The 14418-nt window shown below is 60.0% G+C and overlaps 1 long non-coding RNA gene across 1 annotated transcript in view; it reads left to right on the top strand.

Moving 5' to 3' along the window:
- Positions 1–888: 888 nt before the first annotated feature.
- The window catches only part of LOC127327950 (uncharacterized), a 30337-nt gene continuing 16807 nt past the window's right edge, over positions 889–14418 (top strand). Inside the window, exons 1-2 of the long non-coding RNA XR_007868865.2 lie at positions 889–1169; positions 1259–1355. This is a non-coding gene — a long non-coding RNA (uncharacterized lncRNA). The remainder of the gene's footprint in view (positions 1170–1258; positions 1356–14418) is intronic.

Raw genomic sequence — 14418 nt, forward strand, 5'->3', positions numbered from 1 at the left:
AGCTATGTCCGTGAAACTTTATATATGATATTTACTTTCAATACGATGCTTGATTATTAGTTTGATCGAACTATTTTTTCGTAAAGTGTATGAGGCAGGAACAAGGGAATAACTTATGTGGATACTACGTCTGCACCTTCATGCGTGACATGTCCTGTCCCAAGGGTGGGGATGCCCAAATACACCACACTCGTGTACGATAAATTTTTTTCACAATTAATCTTAATTAGTACCATCTATTGTATTGAGTTCCATTCATATATTGATCTCCTTTTTTAAATATAGATGACACGCCTGCGGGACACTCTCATAACAGCGGATCAAATAAAAGCAATTCAAGAGGAAATCGCGGGATTCTTTATTACCGAGGTCCTTACCCCAGGTGGAGAGCACTATCGGAAGATCGTGACGGCGGAGGATATTCGTCGAGGAGATGTTGTATTGTAAATATGCATGCATTACGTGTACTGTGTTGACTATGTCGTGTACTGTTGACGATGTCTATATATATTCATGACGATTTTTTGTGGTTTCTTGAATGATATATATGCATTGCTGAAACTCTGCCGCGGCAGAGAAACGCCCTGTTTCTCTGCCGCGGCAGAGAAACGCTGGTACAGCCTAAATACGTGCGCGGGCAGAGAAATAGCAATTCTCTGCCGCGGCAGAGAAACCTAGGCCCGGTTCGTACCACGAACCGGGACCAAAGGCCTTCCACCGCGAGCTCCCTGGCCGCACCACGTGTCGAGGCCTTTAGGCCCGGTTAATCTTTGAACCGGGACTAAAGGGTACCCCCTTTAGTCCCGCCTAATTGGTCCCGGTTCGGGAACCGGGTCTGAAGGCCCAAATGGACCGGGCCTATTGCCCCTTTTTCTACTAGTGTTATCTACTCCCTCACACTCTTCTCCTACTCTCCCCCACGAAAATGCAGCTCCACCTAGCTCCCATGGCCGGCCATGGCCATGGAAAGAACTCCAAGATGAAGCTCCCTCCTCCCTCAAGCTCCTCCTCACCATGAGAGCCTCCCTCTCCTTCTTCTCCCCAACCCTAGATGGTTTTCTCTCCTCTTCCTCTTCCTCCATTGCTAAGATTGGATCTTGATGCAGGTGCATGTTGGTCCAAGCATGGAGAAGCTTGAGCAATCCTCAGATCTGAAGTTCTTGAGCAAAGTTCGTCCAAATCCCTGCAGTAATTTCTGCTATCTTGCTGTTTCAGATTCTGGTACTAACTTGTAAAATCCACCAAATCTCGTGTGCAGATCCAAATCGAGTGATTCAAAGTTCCGCGGATAGGTATTCAAAAGATCTACAACTTGGCGTTGGTCTCATCCTCAAATTCGCTACAGATTCTCCCTGGTAAATAAAGTTCTGGAAACATGCAGATTCACTGTTTGTTAGATTTGTTCCATTTTACAAAACCTTTTTGAGCAAACTCAACTGCGGGCGAAAGCCCACTTCAATACCTTCATTTTGGCGGTGGTTTCACTTCGATTGACCTCGTGAAACTGAAATGGTTCACAGATCAAGATCTGGACAGATGTCGTGGTATCGTCACGGCATATGCCATAGGGTGGCTAATCGAAGTGGTTCCTGAGGGATCTCACGGCGGTATCCGGATGCGGGTATGGGCACGAGCGACACGGCGACGTACCCAGGTTCGAGGCCCTCCAATGGAGGTAAAACCTCTACTCCTGCTATGAGTGTATATGATGATCACACAATACAATGGTGCTCCTAGAGCTGTGTCCGGCTGCTCCTGAGAGGCTAAGGGAGACGATGGTCTCTCTCACAGGGCAGCTCTGTAGGTGGGTGAAAGTAGTAAAATGATCGATCCCCTGCACGAGAGGGGGTAGTGCGGCTTATATAGGCACCGGCACTTTACATATAAGACCCTATAGTTTACTGGCCGGCTTGGCCGGCTCCGGCTTCCGCTCCTTCCCGAGGCGGTGACGTCAGGAGTGGTTGAGGCATCGTGGCCTGTCCCATCCGGCTGCCACGGTCAGCGGTATGGAGAGGAGGTGTCCCTGTCTCCGTCAGCCACTGTAGCTAGTACGGATCGTCGTAAGCCCTGACGGCCTGTCCGGCGCGTGGCACTATTACTCCACAGTGCCCCGCGCTTTACGGAAGATGGAGTCAGCGTGGACTTTAGGAACCCGGACCACCAACCCGGTTCCTTCCAGTGCAAGACTCGCCAGCCTCGAGTCGGTCTGAGGTACAAACCCCAGTCGGATATGGCTTGTAGAAGCCGGCCCGGCCTACAGACATTGGTGGCCGTAGCCAGGCCGACTAGGACCTAGAGCCAGCCGGCTTCCGGACCAGCCGGCCACGGCGCCAGCCGGCTGCTCCTCAGCCGGCCTTTGCCGCGAGCCGGCCAGTGGCCAGCCGGCTGCTCCGCGTCCATTGCCCTATCCGGGGTCTTCCCCCCGACATTAGCCCCCGAAGCTGGCAAGGTCCTGCGTTTAGAAGGACCTAGGCAGGTTTTCCTGGCTTCTCGAATATATTTGACGGCACTAGGAGGGGCCGACTGAGAATTTCCATTCAGCCGGCTGCGCCCTCATCCGGCTCGTTCCCGCCGGCTGCTTTTTACACTTGTACAATTTTCGCTTTCTCGCAAGATCTGATGGCGTCTCCGCCTTGCTGATGAATTTTGGTTCGAATGGAATTTATCGTCCGGCTCCGGCTTGCGGCGCGCCGAAGTCTCCGCCGCCTCGGGCCCTGCGCCCGACTTGACTGATCTGACGCCTGGCCTGGCGGTCGGTTCGTCTGGTCACATCAATGTCCCTCCGGATCTGGTGCGGTAGTGGGCGACGTGGTGTGGCCGTTTCTGGTAACGGTAGCGGTCGTGGGAGGAGTTACGGCGCAGTAAATCCGGAGACGTGGCCCACGTCGGCCACTTGGAGGCCAACCGCCCGCCGCGGTCGGCTATAAATGCCGCGGGGGCGGTATCGAGGCGGCACTTGCCCCTTTCTTCCTCCTCGCGCTCCTGCCTCGCTCCTTCTCTTCACTCGGGCTCTTCGCTGCTCCGACGCCGTTCCTCTTCCGTTCTTCGGGCGAACCTCAGCGAGCGGTTGCCCCGACGATCCTCCGCCGAGCTGCCGCCGCAAACCCGCCAATCCGGCGCCACGGGGCCACGCGCATCGACGGCGCGCCCTTCTCCACCGCGATCTCCTCCAGCGAGGAGCGGCTCTTCTTCGCCCTTCCGCCTCTCCTGGACCTCCTCTTCTTCTTCGTCCTCGATGGCCCAGCCGAGCGGCTCCTGGAAGGGTTCCTATATGCAGGAGGACAACATTGCCCGGCTCGTGCGCCTCCGCCGCATCCCGGCAGGGGTGATTACCAGGGCGCCGGGTGCGGAGAAGGAGCCTCGGCCGGAGCCCGGCGAACGCGTGGTCTTCGGCGCGCATCTTGACCGCGGATTGGGTCTGCCGGCTTCCAACTTCTTCCGCCGGTTCCTCGACCACTTCGGCCTGCAGCCGCACCACCTGCCGGCCAACGCCATGATCCTCCTCAGCTGCTATGTGGCCTTCATGGAAGGCTACGCCGGCTTGTGGCCGGACGTGGAGTTTTGGAGCCGGCTCTTCTACATCAAGGCGCAGACGACCGAAGGCCACCTGAGGACCTGCGGCGCCGCCTCCATCTATCCTCGCACGGGTACGTCCTTCCCGCGGATTCCGACTGTCGATTCTGTAAAGAATTGGCAGATGTCTTTCTTTTATGTGCGGAATGAGAGCCCGGCCTTCGACCGGCTCAACCTGCCGGAATACAACCCGGCTCCGCCAGTCGGCCGGATCAACTGGGGCTACAACGCCAAGTCCTCGGACCCGAACGCGGAGGTGAACCTCCTGTGGGACTTCCTGGGCGAGTGCGTCGCGGAGGGCCGGCTGAGTGCCGAGGACCTCCTCTGCACCTACATCTCGCGCCGGGTCATACCGCTCCAGTGGCGCGTCCACAAGATCGGCCATATGTCCGGCCGGCTCGACCCGACACGGACGTCGAAGGTGGAGCTCTCCAAGTCCCAGGTGGCTCACCGGGTGAACAACATCACCAAGGCCAACATGCCGGACAACTGGAATTGGGGGCTGCCACCTTACAACCGGGAGCAGCCGCCTGAACTGGTAAGTTTAACGTTTTTGCCGTCTTCCGGCTTGCGGCTGCGTGGCCGACTTGATATTTATCTTGTTGTTTTCAGCTTTTCACCCGCCAAGGCATCGAGGATGGCGACTTGGCGACGAAGGTCTGGACGCCGGATCACATCGACCCGGCTGACCTAGCCGGCGACCAAGCCGGCGACGACGATCTGCCGGTGGTGCAGGATCGTGGCGGCTGTGGGGAGCATAACCCGCCGCCCTCGCCTGAGCATGAGCAGGAGCAGGAGCAGGAGCAGGAGCAGGCGGAGCCGGCCCAATCCGGCACGGGGCCCATCCCGGTGGTGCCTCTGCGCGCGGTGCCGCCTACGAGCACGGCGACTTCTGCGCCGAAGGGGAGGAAGCGGGCCGGCGTCGGGTCTACGGTCGCTTCGGAGGCGAGGGCCAAGAAACAGCGCCGGCTGGCGCCCAAGAAGGTCCCGGAGAAAGCCGGGTGAGTTCTTTTTCCTTTGTTGTTTGATTCCTTTTCTTTCCTTCCTCTCTGTACTTATCTTTTCTTGCTTGTTCAACTAGGGCCGCGATTAAGTTTACCCAGGGAGGCGGCTCTCGGCAGGCTCCTCCCGTCATGTCGCTGCTTCAGCGGCAAAGGAGGGAGCCAACCCCGCAACCTTCAGCACGCGCGCGCACGCCGCCGGCTGCTAACGTGCCACCTGCGGCCACACCACCTTCTGCGGGGGCGTCTTCTTCTGCGGCGCCTTCTGCGGCGCCTGGCGGCGGAGACCAGGGTCAGTCGGCGCGCCGGCCGACCCTAGACGACATGTTCCCGCGCCGCGCCGCGCCCCGTTTGTGGAGCAGGCAGCCGGAGCTGGCAGGGGCATGCCATCTGCGGCTGGAGCTGGAGCTGGTGGGGCTGCGCCGCCTTCGACCGGAGTCGGCGGGCCCGCGCCCAACATCGTGGTGCTGGAGAGCTCTCCGGAAGGAGCGCCTCAAGCGCCGGATGCGACGGCTCCCACCGGGCCGACTGCTTCGACCGCGCCGCCTCCAGCTTCGGAGCCGACGAGGAGGGAGCCGACCGGGAAGGAGTCAGCGAGGGAGGAGCCAGCGCGCTCGAAGGACGCCGACTCCCGGGCGCTGGTGAGGACGAGGGGCCCGCCGGGCCCAACTGAGGGCCTTCATTTGGCCAAGGGGGCCCGGCTGCTGCATGTGCCGTCTGCCTCTGACTCCAGCCTTGGCTCGGCTGGCACCATGGAGGCTGCGTGGCACAAGGCGGATTCTTGCGAGGTGTTCAACCGGGAGGGACAGCCTGGTGCGGCGCCCATGAAGATGGTCTTCTCCGGCTACCGGGCCAGCCTTAAGAACAAGGCCGCCGAGGCCCTTGCCCAGCTAGCAACGCTGGAGGATGCTGACAAGGTAGGTGTCTTCTTGTTTTTGCAATTTTGTTATTATCCTGGTAGCCCTCCGAGGCATGGTCCGGCTGCTTGGAGCCGGTCCGGGTTTCGTCTGGATATCTGATTGTTTCCTTTCAGGCGGTTACGGAGCGACGCACCGTCTTGTACAACAAGGTGGTGACTAGCTACCACAAGGCCAAGATCGAGCGAGCCGGCTTGGCTCGCGAGCTGGAGGCTGTCAAGGGTGAGGCCTTCTCTCTTTTGACTTGCTTTTCCTGTGAGTTTCTTTTTTACTGACGGCCCATTTTTGCCGGCTTGCAGCTGAGGCCGCCCGGGTCCCGCAGCTTGAGTCGGACCTCCGAGTTGCCCGCGCTCAATGCGCCACGAGCGAGGAAGCGAACCGGGCCGCTGCCGCCAAGCTGAAGGTGGCTGACGGGGAGCTGAAACGGCTGCGCCTTCTTGAGGCTAACCATCTCAAGGAACTTGCCGCCCTCAAGAAGGAACAGGAGGAAAAGCTGGAGGGTCTGAGCAAGCGGTTGGAGGAGGTGGAGCGGCAACGGCTTTCGCTCCAGCAAGAGGTGACCACCAAGTCCAACGAGCTGTCGGCCACCACCAAGCGGTGGTTGGGGGAACTTAGCGCGCTCGACCGCGGCTTGGCGGGTGAGTCTTTTGTCTTATGCCTTCCCTTTTGCCGGCTTTCGGCCGTCGGCTGCCGGCTTAGGTTGGCAGCCGGCGGCAGAAACTTGATTTTTTCGATATCTCCATCTTCGGGCTGGGGGCAGTCGGTTCTTGCCGGCTGTCGCCAGGCTTTTTTTTTTTTTTTTTTTTTTTGAAATCTCCATCTTTGGGCTGGGGGCAGTCGGTTCTTGCCGGCTGCCGCCAGGCTTACTTTAGAGCTTCAGAATCTCCATCTTCAGGCTGGGGGCAGTCGGATCTTGCCGGCTGCCGCTAGGCTTACTTTAGGACTTCGAAAATTTGCATTTTTCAGCTTATTTCGGCTTTGATGGCTTCTGACATGCTTTTCTTCTTTGCAGCGGCCTTCCCTGAGGCGCAGGAGGAGGCGTTAGCGGCTGTTGGCAGGGCGCGGGAGGATCGCCGGCAGGCCACTGGGGAGCAGAGCTCCGACTGCTTCACCATGGACGACTATCTGGCGTCCATCGCCGCCCGCGTGGAGCCAGTCACCAAGCTTGGCTGGGAGCTGCGGAAGGCGGCGGAGGAGCTGATCCGACTGCTGTGGCCGATGGAGACGCTGCCGGAAGATCTTTCCAATCTCATCGCTTGGCTGGACAGGGCTCCCGACCGCTTCTTGGACTGGAAGGAGTTGGCCACGCGCGCCGGAGCCGATATGGCGCTATCTTTTGTGCTTTCCTGGTATAACGAGGTTAGCCTCGACCAGTTGGAGTTCCGGCGCGCCGACGTGGAGGACAAGCTCCCGGCGGAGAACAAGACTGCTCGGCTTGCCCGCGCCTGCGCCATTGCCGACTTCGTCGACAAGTCCATCTTTATCGCGGACCCGAATCCGCCGTCTGACGACGAGGAGGAGGAGGCTGAGGACGAAGAGGCGGACGACGTGCCCGAGGATGACCCGGCAGCCGGCCCTGCTGATGCTCCTCCGGCTGGTCCTGATTCAGCCGGTGCTTAGCTTCTACCTGTCTTTCAATTGTTGCTTTTGCCAAGACAATTCGTTAAATCCCCGGGATGCTGGGTGCATATGTAAGACAGTATTATCGCCCTTTAATTAAGTCACACTTTAATGTGTTTGTTAATCATTTTGCGTGCCGAGTTGCTTTCTTTCGACTCGTTCGCTTTTTCCCATCCGCCCCACTCTTTGGCTGTGCCCTTGCCGGTCGTACGTCCGACTTGCGATCCGTCGCCGGATCAAGAGCGGGCCGCTGGGTGAGGCCGACAGTATTTCAGTCCACCGAGCTGAATTCGGCAATCCGGCACTTTTATGAAAAGTTGCAAGTCAACTCGCTTTTACTCTTTCCCTTAGTCGTTTTTCGCGTGCCGGCTCCCTAGGCCTTACTCCCGCCAGCCGGACAGCCGGGTTGCGGTCTGTAGCTGGATCGGAAGCCGGCTGTCGGAAACCGGATCACGTTACTGAGCCAACCACGTGAAAGGGTTCAAGCCAATTGGCGAAACGAAATAGAGTATGCGAAAAACTTGTCGGAAACGGCGCTCTCGGCGCAAGCTTTTTCATAACTTACAAAAGGGATACAAGGGATACATACATTCCTGCTCTCATGTGTAAAATGGGCGGAGTAACCTGACATTCCAGGGACGTTTAGTCTCCTCGTCAGCCTTGTCCGGCTTGTTTTTCTTAGCCTCTTGGGCATCTATGAGATAGTAGGAATCATTGCCTACTGCCTTGCTCACGATGAAGGGACCCTCCCATGGGGATGACAGTTTATCTTTGTCCGGCTGTCCGCTGGATCAGCCGGAGCACTAGGTCTCCTTCTCGGAATGCCAAGGGCTGGACCTTCCGGCTGTGATAGCGTCGGAGGCTTTGCTGGTAGATAGTAGATCTAGACTCAGCCAGCAGCCGGGCCTCTTCGACCAGGTCAACTCCATCTTCGCGAGCTTCTTTGGCTTCGCTTCGTGTAGAGCTTGATCCTTGGCGCATCATGCTCGATATCAGCCGGCAAGACGGCTTCGGCCCCGTATACGAGGAAAAAGGTGTGAAGCCGATCGAGCGGTTTGTCGTTGTGCGCAGGCTCCACAGCACATTGGGCAGTTCTTCAATCCAGCAGCCGGCTGCTCGCTCGAGCGGCTCCACCAGCCGGGGCCGAATGCCGGCTAGTACTAAGCCGTTAGCCTTTTCCACTTGTCCGTTGGACTCTGGGTGTGCCACAGAAGATAGGGCCATCCGGATCCCCATTTCCCCGCAATAGCGAGAGAAGATGCCTTGGGAGAAGTTGGTGCCGTTGTCGGTGATGATGGTGTGGGGGTAGCCGAATCTCACAATGATTTCCTTGAGGAATGTGACGGCTGTGGACCCGTCCAGTTTCTTGATTGGCTTGGCTTCGATCCACTTGGTGAATTTGTCAATCATCACCAAGAGATGTGTCATGCCGCCTCGCGCTGTTCTGAATGGGCCTACCATATCCAAGCCCCATACGGCAAATGGCCATGTGATGGGGATGGTTTTCAAGGCGGAAGCCGGCTGGTGTCTCTGCTTTGCGAAGCGCTGACAGCCGTTGCACTTCTTCACCAACTCTTCTGCGTCTCTGAGCGCAGTCGGCCAGTAAAAGCCGTGCCGGAAGGCTTTGGCCACTATGGCTCTGGATGAGGCGTGATGTCCGCACTCTCCTTGATGGATTTCCCGTAGGAGTTCAATCCCTTCAGCCGGCTCGACGCACCGCTGGAACACCCCACTTACGCTGCGTTTGTACAGCTGGTGGTTGATGATGGTATAGGCCTTGGCCCTTCTCTCAATCTGCCTCGGCCCGGACTCTATCATCAGGCAGCACACCGTCGGTGAGGTAGGAGAGGAATTCTTGTGCCCATGAAGGTACGCATCTTATCTCGAATACGCTAACCAACAGGGCCTCCTGCGTGGGAGCTTCCGGGTTCGACTGCATGGTCGCCGGGTTCGGCTTGCTAGCCGGCGGGTTCGGCTTGCTAGCCCCCGAGTTTAGCGATGAAGCCCCCGGGTTGGACTGAGAAGTCCCCGGGTTCGGCATGCTAGCCGGCGGGTTTGGCTTGTTAGCCCCCGACTTGGGCGATGAAGCCCCCGGGTTCGGCTGAGCAGCCCCCGGGTCAGCCGGCACGAATATTGAATCCGAGTCCGGTGACGGTATGATGGACGGCTTCTTGAGAACTGCCAAGGCGACACCCGGCGGAATAGCTTGCCGGGTTGAGCCAATCTTGGACAAGGCATCAGCCGCCTCGTTGTTTGCTCGTGGCACGTGGTGGAATTCGCAGCCGTCGAAGAAGCCGGATAACTGCTGGACATGGAAGCGGTACGAGGCCATGTTGGCGTCCTTCGCGTCCCGCCGCGATGCTTGCTGTATGACCAAGTCGGAGTCGCCGAAGCAGAGTATGCGACGCACGCCAATCTCCTTGGCCAGCTTCAGCCCATGAATGAGCGCTTCATACTCCGCCACATTGTTGGATGCGGCGAAGTGGATCTGCAGGACGTAGTCCAGCCGGTCTCCCTTGGGAGAGGTGATGACGATGCCGGCTCCCAAGCCATTGCGCATCTTCGAGCCGTCGAAGTGCATCTTCCAAAGGTGTGGAATCCGGCACAAAGCGGCAGGTACTGCATTTCAGCCTGGGCCGACGAAGAAGTCCGCGAGGATCTGCGACTTGATGGCTGTGCGTGGCTCGTAGAGGATGGTGTGGGCGGCTAGCTCCAGGGCCCACTTGGCAACCCGGCCGTTGGCATCCTTGCTGCCGATGATTTCCGCCAAAGGCGCTGTGGCAACCACCCTGATGGGGTGCTCTTGGAAGTAGTGCTTGAGCTTCTTGGCCGCCATGTACACGCCGTAGGTGACCTTCTGGTAGTGGGGGTAGTTTTGCTTCGACTGGGAGAGCACTTCGCTGAGGTAATAGACTGGGCGCTGGACCAGCCGCTCTCGTTTCGGCTTCTTTGCGCTCCACCACCAGGACGACGCTAACCACTCGGTTGGTGGCTGCGATGTACAACAGCATCGGCTCCATTGAAGCCGGCGCTGCGAGGATTGGCGCGGTTGAGAGCACGCGCTTCAAGTCACGGAAGGCCTCATCTGCCTGTGGTGACCAGACGAACTTGTCCGCCTTCTTCATCAATTGATACAGGGGCAGTGCCTTCTCTCCCAGCCGGCTGACGAAGCGGCTCAAGGAAGCCAGGCAGCCAGCAAACTTCTGGACGTCCTTGAGGCACTGCGGCAGTTCCATCTTCTCCAGGGCACTGATCTTGTCCGGGTTGGCTTCGATCCCTCGCTGAGAGACGAGGTAGCCAAGGAGCTGGCCAGACGGCACGCCGAATGTGCACTTGGCCGGGTTGAGCTTCATCCGGAATCTTCTCAGATTGGTGAAGGTTTCTCTCAGGTCATCAAGGAGGGTAGTCGTCTCCTTGGTCTTTACAACGACATCATCCACATATGCATGAACGTTTCTGCCGATTTGATCCTGCAAGCATTTTTGCATGCACCTTTGGTAGGTGGCGCCTGCATTTTTCAAGCCGAACGGCATAGTCGTGTAGCAGTAAGCCCCATATGGGGTAATGAACGAAGTCTTTATTTGATCATCCGGATTCAAAGGAATCTGGTGGTAGCCTGAATAGGCATCTAGGAAAGACAACAGTTCACAGCCGGCAGTCGAGTCTATGACTTGATCTATGCACGGCAGGGGGAAGGGATCCTTCGGGCATGCCTTGTTCAGGCTGGTGTAGTCGATACACATGCGCCAGGAGCCGTTCTTCTTCAAAACCAGGACCGGGTTCGCCAACCAGTCCGGGTGCAGCACTTCCATGATGAAGCCGGCAGCTAGGAGCCGGGCGATTTCTTCACCGATGGCCTTCCTTCGTTCTTCGGCGAAGCGCCTGAGAGGCTGCTTCACCGGCTTGGCCTCAGGCCGGACGTGGAGGTGGTGCTCAGCCAACTCCCTCGGCACACCCGGCATGTCTCTTGGAGTCCATGCGAAGATGTCCCGATTCTCACGGAGGAAGCTGGTGAGCTCGCTTTCCTATTTCTTGTTCAAGCCGGCACCGATGGTGACGAACTTGTCCGGCTGCGCCGGGTCCAGCAGGATCTTCTTGGTGTTGTCGGCCGGCTGGAAGTGAGTCGTCCCAGCCGGGTTGCCCGCAGCCGGCATGTCTGTCTGCGCGGCTTTGGCGAGGGCGACGGCGTCGTGGATGAGCTGCTTCTCGGTGGCGATGACCAACGTCTGGGCCATCTTGGAGCTCTGCGTGGCGCAGTCCATGGAGCGACGATAGTCGCCGGCTATGGTGATGACCCCCTTGGGGCCAGGCAGCTTCATCTTCAGGTACCCATAGTGGGGCACCGCCATGAACTTGGTCAGGGCCGGCCTGCCCAGGAGCGCGTGGTAGGGACTCACGAGGTCCACCACCTCGAACTCAATTCTCTCTATGCGGAAGTGGTCCGGCTTCCCGAACATCACCTCCAGCGTGATCCGGCCGATCGGCTGGCAGCAATGGCCTGGCACGATGCCATGGAAAACGGTAGGGGTGGGGCGCAACTCGGCCTCCTGGATGCCCAGCTTGCGGGCGGTGTCGCGGTAGAGGATGTTGATGCTGCTGCCGCCGTCGATGAGGACGCGCGAAAAACGCACGCTGCGCCGGGTTGTGCCGATGGTGGGGTCGAGGACCATGGCGTAGCTGCCCGGCTTCGGCAGGACAGCCGGTGTGTCGCGGCGATCAAAAGTGATGGCCTGCTCTGACCAGTTTAGGTACTGGGGGACCGGCGGTATGACCGCGTTGACCTCGAGGGAACGGCGCTCTTGGCTCGTCCTATCCTCGGGCTCGGAGGTGAAGATGATGTAGGTGGCATCTTCGGCCAGATATCGGCCGCCATGGTGCACTTGGTTAGCCTCGTGGTGCTCGAGGTTGGCGTTCTCTGCGCCGGCTTGGCCACCCGGCCCGCCGGCTGGTGGGGGCGGGGGGGGGGGAGGCGGTAGAGGTTCACCGCTTGTCAGCCGCTTCATGAAGTGGCAGTCGCGGGTGGTGTGGTTGGAGGGGTTCTTGCCGCTGTGGTACTTGCACGGCGAGTCGAGCATTTGCTCAAAGGTGTACTTCGGCTTCCACTGCCGGTCTTGCTTCTGGCGGCGGCTGCCGCCTGCCGCGTTGTCTGTCACGGCGGCTACGTGGGTGGAGCCGTACCGGCGGTCCGGCTGGTCGCTGTGACGCTTGCCGCGGTAGTTGTCCCGCCGGCTGCCGTGCGAGGCGCCCTCAGCCGGCTTGTTGTTGTCCCTTCTGGTGGGGGCCGGCGAAACGTCAGCCGGTGCCTTGCCGGCTTCCTCAGCTAGCGCGTACTTGTCGGCGATGGCCATCAAGGCGGCCATCGACTTGGGGTCACTGCGGCGCAACTTGTGCCACAGCATGGTGTTGGGCCGGCAGCCGCCCATGAAGAAGCTGATGGCTTGCATCTCGTGCACGCCCTCGCAAGAGTTGCGCATCTCGCACCAGCGCGTCAGGTACGCGCGATCCGTCTCGTCCGGGCCCTGCTTGCACATCTCAAGCTGTTGAGGGCGACCCGGCCGGCGATAAGTGCCGGTGAAGTTGCTGATGAAGGCGGCTTCGAAGTCCAGCCAGCCGTTTATGCTGCCGGCTGGCAGGTTGTTGAGCCACGTGCGGGCGGAGCCGAGTAGCATGAGGGGGGAGTAGCGCACAGCCCAGCGCTTGTTGCCCTTGGCGATGCCGACTGCCGTGGAGTAGTCCAGCAGCCAGTCTTCCGGCTTGGCGGTGCCGTCGTACTTGGGGGTGTCGCGCGGGAGCTGGAAGCCGTCGACCATGGGCTCGTTGAGGATCCGCGGCCCGAAGCACTTTGGGCCGGCTGGCCCCTCTTCTTCCGCGATGCGGGATGGAACCAGCCGGTCGAGGCGGTCCCGGGCGTCGGTGGGCTCGATGCGCGGGCCCAGCCGGGAGTGTGCCGGCTGGCGCGCGCCGCTTGCTTCTGGAGCCGGCCGGTGATGACGGCGGGGCCCGGAGTCTTGCTCCTGGTTCCGGCTTGGAGGGGGCCGGCTGCGGCTGCTGCCGCTCGGCTGGTGGCTTGGCCGGCCCGAGCTGTGCGTGGCCCGGGAGTCATGGCGCCGGCTTGGTGTTGGGGAGGCGGACTCGGCCGTGTCCCTGGCGCCTTCCCTGTCGTTGCCTGCAGCTCCACGAGCGTGAGAAGCTCTGGGGGCATTGACATACCTGGGGTCGGCGATCTGCCTGTTGGCTGCGTTGAGCAGCTCAGTCACCCGCTTGGTCTGGCGGCGTAACTCTTCGCCCTCGAGGCGGTTCAGCTCTTCCGCGGCGGCTTCTGCCGCGTGCACGTTCTTGTCGGGGGTGTTGTAGACGGGGAGCTCCGCGGACGGAGCCGGCGAAGGAGCGCCGTCGCGGGCGATCTCAGCGCCAAGGTCGCGGCCCCTGCGGCGGATATGGCCGGCTCGGCTTGGCTCGTCGCCGCCTGGAGTGAGGCCGTGGGCGCGGTTGTACTCGCGCTGGGTGATCTCCATCTGGCGCTTAGCAGCAGCCAGTTCTTCGGTTTGCTTGAGGAGGAGCTGGCGGTGCGCCTCCAAGACCGCCTCGATGGCGGTGGGGTCTGCACCAGCCGTGAGCGGGGTGCTCAGTTTTGCCCGGACTGCATCCAGCCGGGACGGTGGTGGTGGGGCTTTCGGGCCCGAGCCGGAGGCGTTGGGGTCGATGTTGCGCTCCAAGTTGGGGCCACGCATGCGCGGGTTCTTGGTGGGGAGCTCGTCGCCAGCCATCATGACTTGCACGACGGCGGGGCTAGCGGAAGCGCTGCTGCCGGCTCGCGGAGGAGGGCTAGCGCAGCGCAGCACCTGCCGCGGGTAGCGCGGCGGTGCGACGGTGGCGACGTAGACGTCGAAGCCGCCGAAGGAGATGACGCTGCCGCCGGCTGGGAAGGGCCGGTCAGCGAAGCAGCCAGCGTTGTCGCTGACGCAGTTGAGGGAGCCGAATCTCCAGATCAAGCCTGAAGCGACTCGCTCGCCGGTGATGATGGTGAGGCCCGTCCGGATGAAGACACCGGCCGAGGATGCTGAGGGCCCCACGGTGGGCGCCAAATGTCGTGGTATCGTCACGGCATATGCCATAGGGTGGCTAATCGAAGTGGTTCCTGAGGGATCTCACGGCGGTATCCGGATGCGGGTATGGGCACGAGCGACACGGCGACGTACCCAGGTTCGAGGCCCTCCAATGGAGGTAAAACCTCTACTCCTGCTATGAGTGTATATGATGATCACACAATACAATGGTGCTCCTAGAGCTGTGTTCGGCTGCTCCTG

The sequence above is a fragment of the Lolium perenne genome, chromosome 1, assembly GCF_019359855.2.
Source record: "Lolium perenne isolate Kyuss_39 chromosome 1, Kyuss_2.0, whole genome shotgun sequence".
Taxonomy (NCBI): Eukaryota; Viridiplantae; Streptophyta; class Magnoliopsida; order Poales; family Poaceae; genus Lolium; species Lolium perenne.